A 24,969-nucleotide genomic window follows, 5' to 3' on the forward strand; every position below is an offset into this window, starting at 1 on the left:
TATACACTGAAACAGTCAGAACTGATGCACAAACTGCACAACATACACACACTGAAACAGTCATAACTGATGCACAAACTGCACAACATACATACACTGAAACAGTCATAACTGATGCACAAACTGCACAACACATACACACTGAAACAGTCATAACTGATGCACAAACTGCACAACATACATACACTGAAACAGTCATAACTGATGCACAAACTGCACAACATACATACACTGAAACAGTCATAACTGATGCACAAACTGCACAACACATATACACTGAAACAGTCAGAACTGATGCACAAACTGCACAACATACACACACTGAAACAGTCATAACTGATGCACAAACTGCACAACATACATACACTGAAACAGTCATAACTGATGCACAAACTGCACAACACATACACACTGAAACAGTCATAACTGATGCACAAACTGCACAACATACATACACTGAAACAGTCATAACTGATGCACAAACTGCACAACATACATACACTGAAACAGTCATAACTGATGCACAAACTGCACAACACATACACACTGAAACAGTCATAACTGATGCACAAACTGCACAACATATACATACACTGAAAGTCATAACTGATGCACAAACTGCACAACATACATACACTGAAACAGTCATAACTGATGCACAAACTGCACAACATACACACACTGAAACAGTCATAACTGATGCACAAACTGCACAACATACATACACTGAAAGTCATAACTGATGCACAAACTGCACAACATACATACACTGAAAGTCATAACTGATGCACAAACTGCACAACATACATACACTGAAAGAGTCATAACTGATGCACAAACTGCACAACATACATACACTGAAACAGTCATAACTGATGCACAAACTGCACAACATACATACACTGAAACAGTCATAACTGATGCACAAACTGCACAACATACACACACTGAAAGTCATAACTGATGCACAAACTGCACAACATACATACACTGAAAGTCATAACTGATGCACAAACTGCACAACATACATACACTGAAAGAGTCATAACTGATGCACAAACTGCACAACATACATACACTGAAAGTCATAACTGATGCACAAACTGCACAACATACATACACTGAAACAGTCATAACTGATGCACAAACTGCACAACATACATACACTGAAAGTCATAACTGATGCACAAACTGCACAACATACACACACTGAAACAGTCATAACTGATGCACAAACCGCACAACATACACACACTGAAACAGTCATAACTGATGCACAAACTGCACAACATACACACACTGAAACAGTCATAACTGATGCACAAACTGCACAACATACATACACTGAAACAGTCATAACTGATGCACAAACTGCACAACATGACACTGAAACAGTCATAACTGATGCACAAACTGCACAACATACATACACTGAAACAGTCATAACTGATGCACAAACCGCACAACATACACACACTGAAACAGTCATAACTGATGCACAAACTGCACAACATACATACACTGAAACAGTCAGAACTGATGCACAAACTGCACAACATACATACACTGAAACAGTCATAACTGATGCACAAACTGCACAACATATACACACTGAAACAGTCATAACTGATGCACAAACTGCACAACATACATACACTGAAACAGTCATAACTGATACAAACACACAAACATACATACACTGAAACAGTCATTGTGCACAAACTGCACAACATACATACACTGAAACAGTCATAACTGATGCACAAACTGCACAACATACATACACTGAAACAGTCATAACTGATGCACAAACTGCACAACATACACACACTGAAACAGTCATAACTGATGCACAAACTGCACAACATACATACACTGAAACAGTCATAACTGATGCACAAACTGCACAACATACACACACTGAAACAGTCATAACTGATGCACAAACTGCACAACATACATACACTGAAACAGTCATAACTGATGCACAAACTGCACAACATACACACACTGAAACAGTCATAACTGATGCACAAACTGCACAACATACATACACTGAAACAGTCATAACTGATGCACAAACTGCACAACATACACACACTGAAACAGTCATAACTGATGCACAAACTGCACAACATACACACTGAAACAGTCATAACTGATGCACAAACTGCACAACATACATACACTGAAACAGTCATAACTGATGCACAAACTGCACAACATACACACTGAAACAGTCATAACTGATGCACAAACTGCACAACATACATACACTGAAACAGTCATAACTGATGCACAAACTGCACAACATACATACACTGAAACAGTCATAACTGATAAACAAACTGAACAACATACACACACTGAAACAGTCATAACTGATGCACAAACTGCACAACATACATACACTGAAACAGTCATAACTGATAAACAAACTGAACAACATACACACACTGAAACAGTCATAATTGATGCACAAACTGCACAACATACATACACTGAAACAGTCATAACTGATAAACAAACTGAACAACATACATACACTGAAACAGTCATAACTGATAAACAAACTGAACAACATACATACACTGAAACAGTCATAACTGATAAACAAACTGAACAACATACATACACTGAAACAGTCATAACTGATAAACAAACTGAACAACATACACACACTGAAACAGTCAATACTGATGCACAAACTGCACAACATACATACACTGAAACAGTCATAACTGATAAACAAACTGAACAACATACACAACATAAACATTCACATACACACATGAAAATGTATTTGGTCACTGAAGCGCTAACACAGACACACACACACACACACACACACACACGTGACGCAGTACTCTCCACTTTACCCCACACTATCTCCTACACACTGTGTCCCACACAGCCACATACAGTGTCCAGACAGGACACACACAGCAGCAGTCAGGAATGACGTCAGCAGCACTCATCAGGTATATGACAGCTCTCATCTATTAAATATGCTTGTTTCCTGTAGTTCTGACCTCAATACTGACTGTAGTGACGTCCATTCATCCCACACACCTCTAAAGAGTTCTACAGGCATACTGGCTGGGTTTGTAGGCTATGTTATAGAGTCCTGCAGGCATACTGGCTTGGTTTGTAGACTATGTTACAGAGACCTGCAGGCATACTGGCTGGGTTTGTATACTATGTTATAGAGTCCTGCAGGCATACTGGCTGGGTTTGCATACTATGTTGTAGAGTCCTGCAGGCATACTGGCTGGGTTTGCATACTATGTTATAGAGTCCTGCAGGCATACTGGCTGGGTTTGTAGACTATGTTATAGAGTCCTGCAGGCATACTGGCTGGATTTGTAGACTATGTTATAGAGTCATGCAGGCATACTGGCTGGATTTGTAGATTATGTTATAGAGTCATGCAGGCATACTGGCTGGGTTTGTTTGTTATAGAGTTCTGCAGGCATATGTTTATAGTTATAGAGTCCTGCAGGCATACTGGCTGGGTTTGCATACTATGTTATAGAGTCTGCAGGCATACTGGCTGGGTTTGTATGCTATGTTATAGAGTTCTGCAGGCATACTAGCTGGGTTTGTATGCTATGTTATAGAGTCATGCAGGCATACTGGCTGGATTTGTAGATTATGTTATAGAGTCATGCAGGCATACTGGCTGGATTTGTAGATTATGTTATAGAGTCATGCAGGCATACTGGCTGGGTTTGTAGATTATGTTATAGAGTCATGCAGGCATACTGGCTGGGTTTGTAGATTATGTTATAGAGTCATGCAGGCACACTGGCTGGGTTTGTAGAATATGTTAGTGGGTTATCTGTTTGAATGGGGTTTTGCATTAAACATAGCAGTTTCTCTATTTTGGCCCCCTGACTCCAAGACACCTCTGTATTTGTGAAATAATTGGAGCACATTCTTCTTGTTACCAGTTCTCTCTCTCTCTCTGTCTTTTAAAATGTATATTTTTCATACTGCAGTTGGGAGATGGCACCTCCATTGTAAACTTTGACAGTGCTTCTCCTCCCTTCTTGACGGTCTTGGATATCAAAGATTTTAGAAATGGACAGATTTGATAACAACTGTGAGAGGAGGGAAGGGGAGGGAAACTTGTCTCCCACAGACTGTGAGGAGGATAAGGTGAGGGATGACAAGGAGGCTGTGGAGGTGGAGGGAGGGAACGAGGAAAGACTCTGTGAAGGTGGAGGGAAGGAACGTGGAAGGACTCTGCGGACGTGGAGGGAGGGAACATGGAAGGACCATGTGGAGGTGGAGGGAGGGAATGAGGAAGGACTATGTGGAGGTGGAGGGAGGGAATGAGGAAGGACTATGTGGAGGTGGAGGGAGGGAATGAGGAAGGACTATGTGGAGGTGGAGGAAGGGAACGAGAAAGGACTATGTGCAGGTGGAGGGAGCTAATGAGGAAGGAATCTGTGGAGGTGGAGGGTGGGAATGAGGGATGATGCTGTGGAGGTGGAGGTAGGGAACGAGGGATGACACTGGAGGTGGAGGGTGAGAATGAGGAATGATTATGTGGAGGTGGAGGGTGGGAACGAGGGATGAGACTGTGGAGGTGGAGGTAGGGAACGAGGGATGATGCTGTGGAGGTGGAGGTAGGGAACGAGGGATGATGCTGTGGAGGTGGGGTGGAAGGCAATGAGGGATGACTGTGCTGGTGGAGGTGGATGATGCTGTGGAGGTGGAGGTAGGGAATGAGGGATGATGCTGTGGAGGTGGAGGTAGGGAATGAGGGATGATGCTGTGGAGGTGGATGTAGGGAATGAGGGATGATGCTGTGGAGGTGGAGGTAGGGAATGAGGGATGATGCTGTGGAGGTGGAGGTAGGGAACGAGGGATGATGCTGTGGAGGTGGAGGTAGGGAATGAGGGATGATGCTGTGGAGGTGGAGGTAGGGAACGAGGGATGATGCTGTGGAGATGGAGGTAGGGAATGAGGGAACAAGGGATGATGCTGTGGAGGTGGAGGTAGGGAACGAGGGATGATGCAGTGGAGGTGAAGGTAGGGAATGTGGGATGATGCTGTGGAGGTGGAGGTAGGGAACGAGGGAGGAAGAGAGTCATAGAACAGCACACTGCTGGTCTGCTGTGACCTGATAACATGTCATTCTTTCTCTCTGTCAGGGAAACAGAGCACACACACTCCCCCCCCCCCTGTCTCCCCCCTCTCATGTATACCTTAAAGTAAAATCACCATCAATTAGGCTGCTTAGATATTTATATTTATCCATCAATCAGTTACAGCATCTCTCTCCATCACTGTCTCTCTCACTGTCTCTCCCCCTCTCTCTCTCTCTCTTTCTCTTTCTCTCTCCATCATTTCTCCCCCCCCCCGCTTTTTCTCTCTCCATCAATCAAGGTCAGATGTACTGTTAATTTGAGAACATGCTCAGAAGAGTGTAGGGCTGAGAAGGGGACGTTGTGGAGGGTTTTAATTATTCACATCTGATGTGAAATCTGCTGTCATGTTGACAAATGACCAATGTCACCATTCCCATAGAGGAGCAAAGAATGAACACAAAAAATACTGGATAATCATACATGTATTCATAACATCAGATTGCTGTTACACTCCTTGTTCCAATCACTGATAATGTCACCCTCTGTTACAGTCTGCCCCTACAATAACAAGAACCCAGCCAGAACCAAGGAGCGTCGGGATTATCAGGAATTATCTCCATTCTCAACACTCCTTTTTCCCACCCCTGGAAGCCAAAACATCTCCACTTCTCTTCCTCCTGTAATGGGATGATACTGCGGAGGTGAAGGGAGGGAACGAGGGATGACACCGTGGAGGTGGATGGTGGGAACGAGGGATGATGCTGTGGAGGTGGAGGGTGGGAACGAGGGATGATACTGTGGAGGTGGAGGGTGGGAACGAGGGATGATGCTGTGGAGGTGAAGGGAGGGAACGAGGGATGACACTGTGGAGGTGGAGGGTGGGAACGAGGGATGATGCTGTGGAGGTGGAGGGTGGGAACGAGGGATGATACTGTGGAGGTGGAGGGTGGGAACGAGGGATGATGCTGTGGAGGTGAGGGTGGGAACGAGGGATGATGCTGTGGAGGTGGATGGGTGGGGAACAGGGATGATACTGTGGAGGTGGAGGGTGGGAACGAGGGATGATGCTGTGGAGGTGAAGGGAGGGAACAAGGGATGACACTGTGGAGGTGGAGGGTGGGAACGAGGGATGACGCTGTGGAGGTGGAGGGTGGGAACGAGGGATGATGCTGTGGAGGTAGAGGGTGGGAACGAGGGATGATGCTGTGGAAGTGGAGGTAGGGAACGAGGGATGATGCTGTGGAGGTGAAGGGAGGAACGAGGGATGATGCTGTGGAGGTGAAGGGAGGGAACGAGGGATGATGCTGTGGAGGTGAAGGGAGGGAACGAGGGATGATGCTGTGGAGGTGAAGGGAGGGACGAGGGATGATGCTGTGGAGGTGAAGGGAGGGACGAGGGATGATGCTGTGGAGGTGAAGGGAGGGAACGAGGGATGATGCTGTGGAGGTGGAGGGAGGGACGAGGGATGATGCTGTGGAGGTGAAGGGAGGGATGAGGGATGATACTGTGGAGGTGAAGGGAGGGATGAGTGATGATACTGTGGAGGTGAAGGGAGGGATGATGCTGTGGAGGTGAAGGGTGGGACGAGGGATGATGCTGTGGAGGTGAAGAGAGGGATGGGAACTGTGGAGGTGAGGGAGGGCTGTGGATACTGTGGAGGTGAAGGGATGGACGAGGGATGATGCTGTGGAGGTGAAGGGAGGGACGAGGGATGATACTGTGGAGGTGAAGGGAGGGACGAGGGATGATGCTGTGGAGGTGAAGGGAGGGAACGAGGGATGATGCTGTGGAGGTGAAGGGAGGGACGAGGGATGATGCTGTGGAGGTGAAGGGAGGACGAGGGATGATGCTGTGGAGGTGAAGGGAGGTGACGAGGGATGATGCTGTGGAGGTGAAGGGAGGGACGAGGGATGATACTGTGGAGGTGAAGGGAGGGATGAGTGATGATACTGTGGAGGTGGAGGTGGGAACGAGGGATGATACTGTGGAGGTGGTGAAGGGAGGGAACGAGGGATGATGCTGTGGAGGTGAAGGAGGGACGAGGGATGATGCTGTGGAGGTGAAGGGAGGGACGAGGGATGATGCTGTGGAGGTGAAGGGAGGGACGAGGGATGATGCTGTGGAGGTGAAGGGAGGGACGAGGGATGATACTGTGGAGGTGGAGGGTGGGAACGAGGGATGATGCTGTGGAGGTGAAGGGAGGGACGAGGGATGATGCTGTGGAGGTGAAGGGAGGGATGAGGGATGATGCTGTGGAGGTGAAAGGGAGGGACGAGGGATGATGCTGTGGAGGTGAAGGGAGGGACGAGGGATGATACTGTGGAGGTGAAGGGAGGGGAGGATGATACTGTGGAGGGATGATGCTGTGGAGGTGAAGGGAGGGAACGAGGGATGACACCGTGGAGGTGAAGGGAGGGATGAGTGATGATACTGTGGAGGTGGAGGGTGGGAACGAGGGATGATACTGTGGAGGTGAAGGAAGGGAGGGATGAGGGATGATGCTGTGGAGGTGAAGGGAGGGACGAGGGATGATGCTGTGGAGGTGAAGGGAGGGAACGAGGGATGATGCTGTGGAGGTGAAGGGAGGGACGAGGGATGATGCTGTGGAGGTGAAGGGGGAAGAGGGATGATGCTGTAGAGGTGAAGGAGGGAGGATGCTGTGGAGGTGAAGGGAGGATGAACGAGGGATGATGCTGTGGATGGTGGAGGGTGGGAGGGAACGAGGGATGATGCTGTGGAGGTGGAGGGTGGGAACGAGGGATGATGCTGTGGAGGTGAAGGGAGGGAACGAGGGATGATACTGTGGAGGTGAAGGGAGGGAACGAGGGATGATGCTGTGGAGGTGGAGGACAGAGGTTGCTCTCCGGTTTTGTGATGAAACAAATGTGTGGTTAAATTTCTTCTGCCACTGTGTCTTCTTATAGTCTCGGCCTCTAGATCACAGTGTCAAGGACACAGGTTATAGAGCAAACAACGCAATCACAACACATGTTGTAACGTGGCATGTTTTGGGGGCTTGGCTTCCCCAGGGATTTTCCCCACACTGTCACATTCTTCAAAATGAGCGGACCAAGGCGCAGCGTGCATTAAGTTCCACATTTTTTTAATACAGAGTGAAACTAGAAACAAAACCACAAAACTTACAAAGAACGTGAAGACGTAGTGCCCAAACACACTAACACAAACAATATCCCACAAAGCAGGTGGGAGATGGGGTTTCCTAAATATGATCCCCAATTAGAGGCAACAATTACCAGCTGCCTCTAATTGGGAACCATACAAAACCACCAACATAGAAATACACATTTTAGAACACCCCCCCTAGTCACACCCTGACCTAAACCACTATAGAGAATCCAAGGGCTCTCTATGGTCAGGGCGTGACAGTACTCCCCCCCTAATGGTGCGGACTCCGGACACAAAACCTGAAACAAAATGGGGAGGATAGGGGGGGGTGAATAGTTTCGGTGGTGGCTCCGGTGCAGGTCGTAGCCCCCGACCACGGATCCGGCCATGGAGCTGGGTTGGACACCGTACCCGGACTGGGCACCGGCACAGAGTAAGGCTCCGGCCATGGAGCTGGGTTGGACACCGTACCTGGACTGGGCACCGGTACAGAGGAGACCTCCGGCTATGGAACTGAGTTGGATGCCGTGCCCGGACTGGGCACCGGCACAGAGGAAGGCACCGGCCGTGGAGCTGGGATGGACACCGTACCCGGACTGGGCACCGGCACAGAGGAAGGCTCCGGCCATGGAGCTGGGGGTTGGACACCGTACGGCTCCTGCCGGACTGGGCACCGGCACAGAGTAAGGCTCCGGCCATGGAGCTGGGATGGACACCGTACCCGGACTGGGCATCGGCGCAGTAGACGGATCCTGCCATGGAGCTGGGATGGACACCGTACCCGGACTGGGCATCGGCGCAGTAGACGGCTCCTGCCATGGAGCTGGGATGGGACCTGGACTGGGCATCGGCACAGTAGATGGCTCCTGCCATGGAGCTGGGATGGACATACCCGGACTGGGCACAGTAGACGGATCCTGCCATGGAGCTGGGATGGACACCGTACCCGGACTGGGCACAGGCGCAGTAGACGGCTCCTGCCATGGAGCTGGGATGGACACCGTACCCGGACTGGGCATCGGCACAGTAGACGGCTCCTGCCATGGAGCTGGGATGGACATGGACTGGGCATCGGCGCTAGACGGCTCCTGCCATGGAGCTGGGATGGACAACGTACCCGGACTGGGCACCGGCGCAGAGGAAGGCTCCTGCCATGGAGCTGGGATGGACACCGTACCCGGACTGGGCATCGGCGCAGTAGACGGCTCCTGCCATGGAGCTGGGATGGACACCGTACCCGGACTGGGCATCGGCGCAGTAGACGGCTCCTGCCATGGAGCTGGGATGGACACCGTACCCGGACTGGGCATCGGCGCAGTAGACGGCTCCTGCCATGGAGCTGGGATGGACACCGTACCCGGACTGGGCACCGGCACAGTAGACGGCTCCTGCCATGGAGCTGGGATGGACACCGTACCCGGACTGGGCATCGGCGCAGTAGACGGCTCCTGCCATGGAGCTGGGATGGACACCGTACCCGGACTGGGCATCGGCACAGTAGACGGCTCCTGCCATGGAGCGGGACTGGGGAGGCGCACTGGAGGCCTGGGTGTGGAGCCGGCACAGGTGGTACCGGACTGGTGACACGCACTTCAGGGAGAGTGAGGGAAGCAGGCACATGACGTACCGGGCTGGGGAGGCGCACTGGAGGCCTGATGCGTGGAGCCGGCACAGGTTTCACCAGACTGCTAAACGGATCCTCTGGTCGAATGTTGAGCCGCGAAGGAAGGGTTTCGCATCCACCCATCACTTCTTCCCATGTCCAAAACACCTTTCCCTTTTGGGCATGCTGCTTGGTCCTGGTTTGGTGGGATATTCTGTCATGTTTGTTGAAATGAGTGGACCAAGGCGTAGCGTGTGTAGAGTTCCACATTACCTTTAATAGTGAAACTTACAACAAAACAACAAAGACTAACAATCGTGCAGTCACGGAGCACAACAAAGCACTAACCTAAACAATATCTCACAACCCAGGTGGGAACAATAGGCTTCCTAAATATGATCCCCAATTAGAGGCAACGATTACCAGCTGCCTCTAATTGGGAACCATATAAAACCACCAACATAGAAATACACATTCTAGAACACCCCCCTAGACACACCCTGACCTAAACCACTATAGAGAATCCAAGGGCTCTCTATGGTCAGGGCGTGACACACGCACTGCTACTTTGCATATCCCAACTCTCTCTGAGACACCCTCGGAGAGTGGGGTCACGGCCAAGGTCTGCCATTATCTGGAGAAATGAAGGTGAAGTGCTTTTCTCAAGGGCACATCAACAGATTGTTCACCTTCTCAGCTCAGGATTCGAACTAGAGACCTTTCTACCGGGATGCATGTTTTGACATGTGTGTGTGTGTAAATACTGTAACTGAGCCACATGCAATACCTACAGAGTTTCACTAGACTCTACAATAATATGTACTCATCTCTCTTCAACCAGAAGATTACAGGAGACAGGATGGAATAATCATTTGATAGAGTCCTTTCCAAAAACCTAGCATCTCACCAGTCAGAATCTTAAACCAAAAAGAAAATTTCATGGATGCCCTGCTTTCAGAATTACAGGCTGCTTTCCAAAATGTCAAGCTGCCTCTCTGATTTTCCTTGGTCACGTAGAGGTGTATAGACTGTTCCTGCTGCACCCAATGCAAATAATATTTCTTTCAGAATTATGTAAAAACTCAGAAATGCTTATTACAGTTTTTTCCAACTGCTTGCACACAAAATCTTTCATTCAAAGTGCAAAACTACACACCAAATATCCAAAACCATAAGCTATTTCTCAGCCTTTGACTCAGTTGTCAATTGCATAAAACACTTTTTTCAAAACACTACACATAATTCTCTACCTAAAACACAAAAATCTAACAGGAAGTGACTTGCTTTCCTTTTCCAAACACAACCAATCAAAATGCTACACTTATTCACCAGGTCACAAACACACTCCTTACATGTGCAAACACTAATAGCTTAACTGATCACTAACCAACCACTGCTTTACTGTAGTATAGGCCTATAAATAGGTCAAAGGTCAGATTACCTGTTTTGAACAATGGATGCCAACAATGGACAGAGAGCAAGAGGAGTAGGAGGGAGAGGAAGAGGAAGAAGAGGACGAGGGCAAAGAAGAGAAGGAACGAGAGACATCTCTGATGAGATTAGGGCAACACTTGTTGATCATGTGATCAACCACGATTTGACCATGAGAGAGGCTGGACTGAGAGTCCAGCCCAAATTGAGTCGATTTACAGTGGCGTCCATAATTCGAACCTTCAGAAATGAGAACAGGTATGCAACTATCTAATGACTATTTTAGCATTACAGTAATGTACTGTAAAATACGTATGACTTCATAGTATTGCATAAACATTTGTAACTCTAAGCCATCCATTGACTACACTGCATTGAATGAATGAGGTTGGTTATCATGCTATACATTGAATGAATAGTTATCATGCTGTACAGTACATTGAATGAATGAGGTTGGTTATCATGCTACATTGAATGTACTACATTGAATGAATGAGGTTGGTTATCATGCTGTACTACATTGAATGAATGAGGTTGGTTATCATGCTGTACTACATTGAATGAATGAGGTTGGTTATGCTGTACTACATTGAATGAATGAGGTTGGTTATCATGCTGTACTACATTGAATGAATGAGGTTGGTTATCATGCTGTACTACATTGAATGAATGAGGTTGGTTATCATGCTGTACTACATTGAATGAATAAGGATGGTTATCATGCTGTACTACATTGAATGAATGTTGGTTATCATGATTGAATGAATTGGTTATCATGCTGTACTACATTGAATGAATGAGGTTGGTTATCATGCTGTACTACATTGAATGAATGAGGTTGGTTATCATGCTGTACTACATTGAATGAATGAGGTTGGTTATCATGCTGTACTACATTGAATGAATGAGGTTGGTTATCATGCTGTACTACATTGAATGAATGAGGTTGGTTATCATGCTGTACTACATTGAATGAATGAGGTTGGTTATCATGCTGTACTACATTGAATGAATGAGGTTGGTTATCATGCTGTACTACATTGTTTTGTACATTGTTTACAGTTCCTATGCTGAACACATACTGTGTTTGAATTCTGTACAGAGTGGAAAAGCAAAGACATCATGGAGGACGAGGACGCTTGTTTACAGATGTACAAGAGACTGCAATTATAAATATGGTTTTGGCCAACAATGCAATTAGGATTCGAGAGATAAGAGAGCATATCTTGAATAATGACACCATATTTAACAACATCAATGCTGTAAGCCTGTCGACCACACAACGCATCCTCCAACGGCACCGAGTAACGATGAAACAACTTTACAAGGTGCCATTTGAGAGAAACTCTGACAGAGTCAAGAATATGCGACATGACTTTGTAGAGGTATGTATGCAACACTACTTCCAGTTCTTCAGACATACCATATTTACTCATCTGTATATCCTTTTGTCTGTTACAGAGAGTATTGGAGCCGGATGCCCATGTAATTCACCATTAATTTATTTATGTGGATGAGGTTGGCTTCAACCTCACCAACCAGGCACCGCGGAAGAAATGTAATAGGACAGAGGGCAATTACCAATGTCCCTGGACAGCGTGGGGGTAATATAACTATGTGTGCTGCCATCACTCAAAACGGGGTCCTCCATCACAATGCCACACTGGGTCCGTACAACACCGGCCATATGCTCACTTTTCTGGATGCAATTTACACAATGCTTGTCCCTGATCCAGATCAGGAGCCTGCTAGATTTGTGGTTTTATGGGACAATGTTAGTTTTCACTGGGCTGTTCTGGTCCAAAACTGGTTTGCCACCCATCCACAATTTGTAGTTTTGTACCTACCCCCATATTCACATTTTCTAAATCCCATAGAGGAATTCTTCTTAGCCTGGCGCTGGAAAGTGTATGATCGCCAACCCTATGCCCGCATGCCGCTTCTCCAGGCAATGGAGGACACATGTGGGGACATAGAGGTTGCCTCTGTCCAAGGTTGGATACGCCATGCTAGGAGATACTTCCTCCATGTGGGGACATAGAGGTTGCCTCTGTCCAAGGTTGGATACACCATGCTAGGAGATACTTCCCTCCATGTGGGGACATAGAGGTTGCCTCTGTCTAAGGTTGGATACGCCATGCTAGGAGATACTTCCCTCCATGTGGGGACATAGAGGTTGCCTCTGTCCAAGGTTGGATACGCCAGGACGCTAGGAGATACTTCCCTCCATGTTTGGCAAGAAAAAACGTATCTTGTGGTGTGGACAAAGTATTGTGGACAGACCCAGGCCGGAGAAGAGATGAAGCGTAGCTTAGCACTGGTGAATTCCTGGACTGCCCCCCCGGGACCCCACACACACAATTGTGTTCTTTACTGTATTCTAAAGTATGGTTTTGCTGTATGCTACTGTATACAACAGTAATGTTTGGCCTAATAAATATGTTCTGTTTCTACATTGCATTGGTGTTTACAGTGTACTTGTTACCCCTCTCAGCAGATTACTTTCACTCTAGAACATTGTATTGAAATGTAGATATAAGCCTATGAAAGACCAAAGAGCTTTAGATTTAGAACAACAGTGTTTACATGGTATATCCAGAAATGTACTATTATGAAAGCAGTGTTTGCTATTTGATGCAAATTCTTCATTCTGACATGTGGTCATGGCATTTTGAATGCAGTGTTACATTTTGAAGGAGATGTGAGGCATTTTGCATTTTGTGTGTGCAGATTTGGGAATTGTGTGTAGAGTTTTGAAAAAAGGAGAAAGTAAATAATTTTATCTTAGACAAGCTGTCTTGTTGTCTAGTGCATTAGGCATAGAACTCTCTACCTGTTACACACAATTTGCATGACCTCAGCTCAGAGGAAATGAAGATACAAAATGTAAAATGGAACAGAACAGAAGGATTCTCGCCAAAGGTGTGTATGCATTGTGAGAAGACGAAAAAAGTAATTTAATCATGAATAAGACAGAAATGAAAACAATGGTGGAATTGCAGACGTATCTATTTATGCCCTCACCACCACACTGGCCTGAGTGGCAATTGCCTGGAAATTGCTATTTTATTTGAAAGGTCTGCCGGAAAAATTCTCTGGGTGTAAAGATTTATTGTTCCGATGCCCTGCTTTCAGAATTACAGGCCGCTTTCCAAAATGTCAAGCTGCCTCTCTGATTTTCCTTGGTCACGCAGAGGTGTATAGACTGTTCCTGCCGCCTCCACTGCAAATAATGTGTTTATTTATTTCAGAATTATGTAAAAAATGTATCAATAAGCAAGAAGAGTTATCTTAGACAGGCTGTCTTGTTTGTAGGTTGGTAAAAGACAACTGAGACTAAATGATAGTTATTATTGATTCTCACAAACCTTTTGCTTATCATATGTTTCTAGTTTCAAGTTTTGAATATCACGTGCACAAGTACAAGGAAATGCCTGTCTTGCAAGCTCCAAACCCAACAATGCAGTAATCAATAACAATTTAACACTACAAATAACATAAGGTAGAACAAATACACACAAGAAATGAAAATAAGAACACAAGATAGTAAGAAGTTATATACAGGGTCAGTTCCAATCCCATATTTACATTGTGCAGAGATACTGGAGTGAAAGAGGTAGATATGTAAATATGAGTGTGTGTGCTTGTGTGTAGAGTCACTATAAATGTGTGTGTGTGTGTGTCCAACAAGCTGTTCTCACCATCCCCAGTAGAGCTATACTAGGCCTATACTTTTCCATTTGGAGAGTGAGAAGGCAGTGTTTCCAGCATGTGAATATGCATGATGCAGGAATACTCTGCTGGCTCTGTATAGCCAGAGGGAATTACCATGTGTTCACAGAGATGCAGATCATATTTTACAGAGCAAACCACAGCTGGTTTTTTTGTGTGGTCAGGATAAAGTCATGGCCCAAATCATGGTACAGTATATGGATATCAGCTGCTATTGGTTTTAACTCAATGGAATTGCTACATTGTGGCGAGGGGCGTAGATCCTCCACTAGCCAAGTGACTGACAGTGATTTACAGCACATGGTAATTCCTATCCTGTCAATTCCCAGGAGCACAATTCCCAGACTGCTTTACTCCCACCATCACTTCTCTTCTACCATCCCTATCGACCTGCTTGCCTCTAGAAAAGTCCACCAACGTCACTAAAAAAGGCAGAGGTCTTCAGGAAAACATATTTTCAATGGTGTGGTAAAACTGAAAGCTCCATTTCATATCCACTAATAATAAAGGTAAGGTTTACTGTTGCTCGCTCTCTCAATCTTTATTTGTCATGAGAGGGTTTACGGCTTCTCAGACTTGATGTATCGGTACCGCTTGTCGTGAGGAAGCAGAGAGAGCAGTCTGTGGCCTGGGTGGCTGGAGTCTTCCTTTCACACCGCCTGGTATAGAGGTCCTGGATGGCAGGGAGCTCTGCCCCAGTGATGCACTGGCCTGTCCGCACCACTGTCTGTAGCGCCATGCGATCGAGGGCGCTGCTGTTGCCATAACAAGCAGTGATGTAGCCAGTCAAGATGCTCTCAAATAGTGCAGCTGAAGAACTTTTCAGCCTCCTGAGAGGGAAGAGGTGCTGTCGCACCTTCTTCACAACTGTGCGTGTGTGGACCTTTTCAAGTCCTTGGTGACATTGACACCGAGGAACTTGAAGCTACAGCCCCGTCGATGTGAACGGGGACGTGCCCACCTGTTGCCACAAGAAAAGGGCAACCAGTGAAGAACAAACACCATTGTTGTCACGCCTTGGTCTTAGTATTTTGTGTTTTAGTTAATTAGTTGGTCAGGCCAGGGTGTGACATGGGTTTATGTTTGTTGTATTTCTTAGTGGGGTTTTTAGTTATTGGGGTTGTGGCTGATTAGGGGTGTGTGTTGCATAGGTTTGGCTGCCTGAGGCGGTTCTCAATCAGAGTCAGGTGATTCTCGTTGTCTCTGATTGGGAACCGTATTTAGGTAGCCTGGTTTTCACTTTGTATTTCGTGGGTGATTGTTCCTGTCTCTGTGTTAGTGTTCATCAGACAGGCTGTATAGGTTTTTCATGTTCCGTTTGTTGTTTTTGTTATTTCATGTATCGTCATTTGTTCTATTAAAAACATGAGTAACCAACACGCTGCATTTCGGTCCGACTCTCTTTCGACAAACGAAGAACGCCGTTACAATTGTAAATACATATTTATGTTTATTTATTTTTTTGTACTTTAACCATTTGCACATCTTTACAACACTTTATTCAGACATAATATGACATTTGAATTGTCTTTATTCTTTTGGAACTTCTGTGAGTGTAATGTTTACTGTTCATTTGTATTGTTTATTTCACTTTTGCTTATTATCTACTTCACTTACATTGGCAATGTTAACATGTTTTTCCCATGCCAATAAAGCCCTTACATTGAAATTGAATTGAGACAGAAGCAGAAAGCGAGAGTAAGAGTGAGTGAGAGTGACAGAGAGACAGAGAGACAGAGAGACAGAGATTAGGAGATGAGTGGAGGAGATGTACAGTGCCTTGCGAAAGTATTCGGCCCCCTTGAACTTTGTGACCTTTTGCCACATTTCAGGCTTCAAACATAAAGATATAAAACTGTATTTTTTGTGAAGAATCAACAAGTGGGACACAATCATGAAGTGGAACGACATTTATTGGATATTTGAAACTTTTTTAACAAATCAAAAACTGAAAAATTGGGCGTGCAAAATTATTCAGCCCCCTTAAGTTAATACTTTGTAGAGCCACCTTTTGCTGCGATTACAGCTGTAAGTCGCTTGGGGTATGTCTCTATCAGTTTTTCACATCGAGAGACTGAATTTTTTTCCCATTCCTCCTTGCAAAACAGCTCGAGCTCAGTGAGGTTGGATGGAGAGCATTTGTGAACAGCAGTTTTCAGTTCTTTCCACAGATTCTCGATTGGATTCAGGTCTGGACTTTGACTTGGCCATTCTAACACCTGGATATGTTTATTTTTGGACCATTCCATTGTAGATTTTGCTTTATGTTTTGGATCATTGTCTTGTTGGAAGACAAATCTCCGTCCCAGTCTCAAGTCTTTTGCAGACTCCTTCAGGTTTTCTTCCAGAATGGTCCTGTATTTGGCTCCATCCATCTTCCCATCAATTTTAACCATCTTCCCTGTCCCTGCTGAAGAAAAGCAGGCCCAAACCATGATGCTGCCAGCACCATGTTTGACAGTGGGTATGGTGTGTTCAGGGTGATGAGCTGTGTTGCTTTTACACCAAACATAACGTTTTGCATTGTTGCCAAAATGTTCCATTTTGGTTTCATCTGACCAGAGCACCTTCTTCCACATGTTTGGTGTGTCTCCCAGGTGGCTTGTGGCAAACTTTAAACGACACTTTTTATGGATATCTTTAAGAAATGGCTTTCTTCTTGCCACTCTTCCATAAAGGCCAGATTTGTGCAATATACGACTGATTGTTGTCCTATGGACAGAGTCTCTCACCTCAGCTGTAGATCTCTGCAGTTCATCCAGAGTGATCATGGGCCTCTTGGCTGCATCTCTGATCAGTCTTTCCTTGTATGAGCTGAAAGTTTAGAGGGACGGCCAGGTCTTGGTAGATTTGCAGTGGTCTGATACTCCTTCCATTTCAATATTATCGCTTGCACAGTGCTCCTTGGGATGTTTAAAGCTTGGGAAATCTTTTTGTATCCAAATCCGGCTTTAAACTTCTTCACAACAGTATCTCGGACCTGCCTGGTGTGTTCCTTGTTCTTCATGATGCTCTCTGCGCTTTTAACCGACCTCTGAGACTATCACAGTGCAGGTGCATTTATACGGAGACTTGATTACACACAGGTGGATTGTATTTATCATCATTAGTCATTTAGGTCAACATTGGATCATTCAGAGATCCTCACTGAACTTCTGGAGAGAGTTTGCTGCACTGAAAGTAAAGGGGCTGAATAATTTTGCACGCCCAATTTTTCAGTTTTTGATTTGTTAAAAAAGTTTGAAATATCCAATAAATGTCGTTCCACTTCATGATTGTGTCCCACTTGTTGTTGATTCTTCACAAAAAAATACAGTTTTATATCTTTATGTTTGAAGCCTGAAATGTGGCAAAAGGCCGCAAAGTTCAAGGGGGCCAAATACTTTCGCAAGGCACTGTAGACAGAGAAAGCAGAAAGTCAGGTATGAGGAACAGACAAGAGAGTAAAAGAGAAAGGGAGAGATAAAAGGTTAAGAGATAAATAAAGGGTGATTAGAGCCGACTCATCACTCCCTTCTCTCTTGCTCTCCCTTTTTTTTCCTCACTCTATCTCACCTTTCTCTCGTTTTCATCCTCCTTGGCTCCCTCTCTCATCTTTCTTTCTCCCTCCCACCTTTCTCCCTCCCTCCCTCCCTCCAGTCCTCTAAAGCTGCAGTGTCTACGGATCCTCAGTGTTTCCCAGCTGAATTCATTAATGTGTTTTGGTCTTGTCTGCAGCCCTTGAGCTCTGCACTTCGTTTATAGGGTCTTAGTCATCAGCTGTCTAGTGCATTAGGCATAGAACTCTCTACCTGTTACACACAATGTGCATGACCTCAGCTCAGAGGAAATGATGATACAAAATGTAAAACGGAACAGAACAGAAGGATTCTCGCCAAAGGTGTGTTTGCATTGTGAGAAGACGAAAAAAGTAATTTAATCATGAATAAGACAGAAATGAAAACAATGGTGGAATTGCAGACGTATCTATTTTCGCCCTCACCACCACGCTGGACTGAGTGGCAATTGCCTGGAAATTGCTATTTTATTTGAAAGGTCTGCCGGAACAATTCTCTGGGTGTAATGGTTTATTGTTCCGATGGCCAGATTGAAATAAAGTGGATTTGATTTATGTGCCCTTTTTAGACTGGAACATCCATTATGGTTAATGTAGGAAGAGGGATGAGGTGGCAAACTGGGACATCCATTATGGTTAATGTAGGAAGAGGGATGAGGTGGCAAACTGGGACATCCATTATGGTTAATGTAGGAAGAGGGATGAGGTGGCAAACTGGGACATCCATTATGGTTAATGTAGGAAGAGGGATGAGGTGGCAAACTGGAACATCCATTATGGTTAATGTAGGAAGAGGGATGAGGTGGAAAACTGGGACATCCATTATGGTTAATGTAGGAAGAGGGATGAGGTGGCAAACTGGGACTCCATTATGGTTGATGTAGGAAAGGGATGAGGTGGCAAACTGGGACATCCATTATGGTTAATGTAGGAAGAGGGATGAGGTGGCAAACTGGAACATCCATTATGGTAAATGTAGGAAGAGGGATGAGGTGGAAAACTGGGACATCCATTATGGTTAATGTAGGAAGAGGGATGAGGTGGCAAACTGGGACATCCATTATGGTTAATGTAGGAAGAGGGTTGAGGTGGCAAACTGGGACATCCATTATGGTTAATGTAGGAAGAGGGATGAGGTGGAAAACTGGGACATCCATTATGGTTAATGTAGGAAGAGGGATGAGGTGGAAAACTGGGACAGGAAGTGGTCATTTCCTGTTTAGTGAATAATTCCATTTGAGGAAAAGGTGGATAAACCAGTTAGTTAGTTAGTTAGTTAGTTTGTTCATTTGTTGCTTAGTTTGTTACTTAGTTAGCTAGATATAACTGATTTATATCAACTTTATACCAACTACAAACACAGTGTATATGGTATGTATATATACCTTCAAGTCCACATGGACTAGTGCAGTACACAGGGACTAGTGCAGTACACATGGACTAGTGCAGTACACAGGGACTAGTGCAGTACACAGGGAAAAGGGTTTGATTTGGACCAGGCCTTTAGAATCATAATCTCATGTGCAGCCAGTAGATCCAAAAGGAATGCAGAAACAACCATCATTACATTTCACTTCACAACTTCCTGCTACTTACAACTTAACACTGACAGCACTCATTAAAGGTTTTGTTAGCTTAAAACTTTGATTCACCTCTTACTCCCCCTCTCCTCTTTCTTCCATTCTCTCTCCCTTATCCACCCCCAGGACTGCAACTAAAGCAGAATAACTAACGGCAGAGAATGATAGATGAGAGGAGTGAGAAAATGAAAGAGGGAGAGATATACGACTCAATGCATCGCCGAAAAGCCTGTTTCTCTCCTCTCTTTCCTTTCTTTTTTACTTCCCTTTTCTTTTAGGAGGAACTGAACAATTCAGAGAAAGTAAATGGAGTTTAGATTAAAATGTTAAATGATTGATGGAGAGAGAGAGAAAGACAGATAGATAAAGAGAGACACAGAAAGATACCGAGAGAGAAAGAGAAAGACAGACAGATACAGAGAGCGAGAGACAGATACCAAGAGAGAAAGAGAGAGACAGACAGATACAGAGAGAGACAGAAAGATACCGAGAGAGAAAGAGAAAGACAGACAGATACAGAGAGAAAGAGAGAAACAGACAAATACAGAGAGAGAAAGAGAGAAAGAGAGAGTGCTTGTTTATTTTATCTTGTGTCCTTTACCATTTGTACATTGTTAAAACACTGTATATATATATATATATATAATATTACATTTGTAATGTCTTTATTGTTTTGAAACTTCTGTATGTGTGATGTTTACTGTTAATTTGTATTGTTTATTTAACTTGATATATTCACTTTATATATTATCTACCTCACTTAACCCATGTTTCCCATGCCAATAAAGCCCTTGAATTGAATTGAATTGAATTGAGAGACAGACAGATACAGAGAGAGAAAAAGAGACAGACAGATACAGAGAAAGAGAGAGACAAAGATACAGAGAAAGACAGAGACAGACAGACAGATACAGAGAGAGAAAAGAGAGAGAAACAGATACAGAGAGAGAGAGAGAGGGAAACAGACAGATAGAGAGAGAAAGAGAGAGACAGACAGATACAGAGAGAGAAACAGAGATACAGAGAGAGAAAGAGAGAGACAGATACAGAGAGAGAAAGAGAAAGAAAGAGACAGACAGAAAGAGAAAGAGAGAGACAGACAGATACAGAGAGAGAAAGAGAGAGACAGATACAGAGAGAGAAAGAGAGACAGACAGATATATAGAGAGAAAGAGAGACAGACAGATACAGAGAGGGAGAGAGAGACAGAGATACAGAGGGAGAGAGAGAGAGAGAGAGAGGGAGAGAGAGACAGAGAGAGAGAGAGAGAGAGAGAGGAGTAGGAGAAGAGCAGAGGAGCAGTGACATAGAGCCATTCATACTGTACAGTCGTGGCCAAAGGTTTTGAGAATGACACAAATATTAATTTCCACAAAGTTTGCTGCTTCAGTGTCTTCAGATATTTTTGTCAGATGTTACTATGGAATACTGAAGTATAATTACAAGCATTTCATAAGTGTCAAAGGCTTTTATTGAAATTTACATGAAGCTGATGCAAAGAGTCAATATTTGCAGTGTTGACACTTCTCTTTCAAGACCTCTGCAATCCGCCCTGGCATGCTGTCAATTAACTTCTGGGCCACATCCTGACTGATGGCAGCCCATTCTTGCATAATCAATGCTTGGAGTTTGTCAGAATTTGTGGGGTTTTGTTTGTCCACCCGCCTCTTGAGGATTAACCACACGTTCTCAATGAGGTTCAGGTCTGGGGAGTTTCCTGGCCATGGACCCAAAATATAGATGTTTTGTTACCCGAGCCACTTAGTTATCACTTTTGCCTTATGGCAAGGTGCTCCATCATGCTGGAAAATGCATTTTTCGTCACCAAACTGTTCCTGGATGGTTGGGAGAAGTTGCTCTTGGAGGATGAGTTTGTACCATGCTTTATTTATGGCTGTGTTCTTAGGAAAAATTGTGAGTGAGCCCACTCCCTTGGCTGAGAAGCAACCCCACACATGAGTGGTCTCAGGATGCCCCAAACAATCGGAAAGGGGATTCATCAGAGAAAAAACCCCAGTCCTCAGCAGTCCAATCCCTGTACCTTTTGCAGAATATCAGTCTGACCCTGATGTTTTTCCTGGAGAGAAGTGGCTTCTTTGCTGCCTTTCTTGACACCAGGCCATCCTCCAAAGGTCTTCACCTCACTGTGCGTGCAGATGCACTCACACCTGCCTGCTGTCATTCCTGAGCAAGCTCTGTACTGGTGGTGCCCCAATCCCGCAGCTGAATCAACTTTAGGAGACGGTCCTGGCACTTGCTTGACTTTCTTGGGCGACCTGAAGCCTTCTTCACAACAATTGAACCGCTCTCCTTGAAGTTCTTGATGATCTGATAAATGGTTGATTTAGGTGCAATCTTACTGGCAGCAATATCCTTGCCTGTGAAGCCCTTTTTGTGCAAAACAATGATGACGGCACGTGTTTCCTTGCATGCAACCATGGTTGACAGAGGAAGAACAATGATTCCAAGCACCACCCTCCTTTTGAAGCTTCCAGTCTGTTGTTCGAACTCAATCAGCATGACAGAGTGATCTCCAGCCTTGTCCTCATCAACACTCACACCTGGGTTAATGAGAGAATCACTGACATGATGTCAGCTGGTCCTTTTGTGGCAGGGCTGAAATGCAGTGGAAATGTTTTGGGGGGATTCAGTTCATTTGCATGGCAAAGAGGGACTTTGCAGTTAATTGCAATTCATCTGATCACTCTTCATAACATTCTGGAGTATATACAAATTGCCATCATACAAACTGAGGCAGCAGACTTGGTGAAAATGAATATTTGTGTCATTCTCAAAACTTTTGGCCACGACTGTAGAGCCTGGATGGATGGATTGTGTTCTTTCTGTCAGAGTAGCGTCTTGCAGAATGTGATTGGTTCCCTGACTGACGTACAGCTCCTCCTTGAAGAGACACTAATATCCTGGGATGACACTAAAGACAGGACTGCTCCTCCTAGAAGAGACACTAATATCCTGGGATGACACTAACGACAGGACTGCTCCTCCAAGAAGAGACACTAATATCCTGGGATGACACTAAAGACAGGACTGCTCCTCCAAGAAGAGACACTAATATCCTGGGATGATACTAAAGACAGGACTGCTCCTCCAAGAAGAGACACTAATATCCTGGGATGACACTAAAGACAGGACTGCTCCTCCAAGAAGAGACACTAATATCCTGGGATGACACTAAAGACAGGACTGCTCCTCCAAGAAGAGAAGACAGACTGCTCCTCCAAGAAGAGACACTAATATCCTGGGATGATACTAAAGACAGGACTGCTCCTCCAAGAAGAGACACTAATATCCTGGGATGATACTAAAGACAGGACTGCTCCTCCAAGAAGAGAACTAATATCCTGGGATGACACTAACGACAGGACTGCTCCTCCAAGAAGAGACACTAATATCCTGGGATGACACTAAAGGACAAGAAGGACTGCTCCTCCAAGAAGAGACACTAATATCCTGGGATGATACTAAAGACAGGACTGCTCCTCCAAGAAGAGACACTAATATCCTGGGATGACACTAAAGACAGGACTGCTCCTCCTCAGTTTCTCTCTGTTGTTGTGTTTAATCCACAGTTTGAAAAGTATGAGAAATAGTGCTGTCTGCAAGTTACAAATAATATTTTTAAATATGAGCTGGCGCACACCCAGAAAAATTATTTTGTGTGGAGGAGCTGACTATCACCAACGTTTCGGCTTCAGGACACAGAGATGCCGAAACGTTGGTGATTTACCCAATAAATGACTGGGAGTTTATATATGGAGTGTGCAACGCTCTTTATTTGCAAGTTACAGAGAGACAATAACGTAAGCATATACTGTAAATACAGTATGTGAATATACTATATCAGAATGTGTTTTTTTTTACATTTTGTGTTATTCTCGACAGTTGTTAAATGCATTGTATCCACATTTGTGGTTGTATTGTGTTAAATAAATAATAAATAAATAAATCAAACACAAACAAAATAAAGTAGGCTAAATATAAATAGAATTGCTAGAACCGGCATCCCCATTCAAGTCAATGAGACATACTGGTGCACTGGACATAGAATCAGGAATTATATTTCTATGTATCATACCTGTATTGTAGAGTAATAACATGTGGTCGGTACATGTACAGTCTTCGTGGCCTCTGCAAATACATTCCTCTGCTGCCACCTGCTGTTTCTATGTATAGACAGCAACAGCATATTAAATCCATATATACAACCTCCTTGGCCTGAGAAAAGACAGAGTAGGGTATCAGCTGACCCTACCCCAATCCTAACCTTAACCATAGTGGGGAAAATGCAAAACTGACCCAAGATCAGTGTCTAGGGGAAACTTCCCCAGAGCTGTAAAGACTCTGCTGCCCCCTCTGTGTTCATGTATTAGTGCTCCTCTCACTAGTTTGACTGTGACCATGCAGGCCAGACGTGCTCCCCTTCTGTTGCAGTTCAGCTTGTGCTACTAAGTGTAGGATAGGGTGCGTTCCAATAACATCTCCCTTCTCCTGAAGTGTACACTTGTTCACTAGTTCCCACAAATCCCCCCCACCACCACCACACACAAAAAATTGATACTACTATCACTTGTATGTATTTCGTGTTTTGACCACATAGGGGCACCATTGTAACATGAACGGTATGCGTATTGTATGCCATGCGTAATGGTGCTAGAGGGTCATGTTACAAATAAATCGTTATTTACCTGAATTTAATGACAATTAATCATTGTGTTGTCAACATTATACAATTGAGTCCTTTCCGACACAACAAAACAACCACCTAACTATTTTTGGTGAGGTCGCCATTTTGGACACTTGAGACACCCAGCGAGCACACTG

At 44.9% G+C, this 24,969-nt stretch overlaps 1 long non-coding RNA gene across 1 annotated transcript; it reads left to right on the top strand.

Annotated features, from left to right (window-relative positions):
• The first annotated feature begins 10,997 nt into the window (after positions 1-10,997).
• LOC135532838 (uncharacterized) lies at positions 10,998-13,039 on the top strand. Its single transcript, XR_010454407.1, has 3 exons — positions 10,998-11,517; positions 12,362-12,644; positions 12,721-13,039. It is a non-coding gene; the product is annotated as an uncharacterized LOC135532838 (long non-coding RNA).
• Positions 13,040-24,969: the final 11,930 nt, after the last annotated feature.

This window comes from Oncorhynchus masou, unplaced genomic scaffold (genome assembly GCF_036934945.1).
Source record: "Oncorhynchus masou masou isolate Uvic2021 unplaced genomic scaffold, UVic_Omas_1.1 unplaced_scaffold_2055, whole genome shotgun sequence".
Lineage (NCBI taxonomy): Eukaryota > Metazoa > Chordata > Actinopteri > Salmoniformes > Salmonidae > Oncorhynchus > Oncorhynchus masou.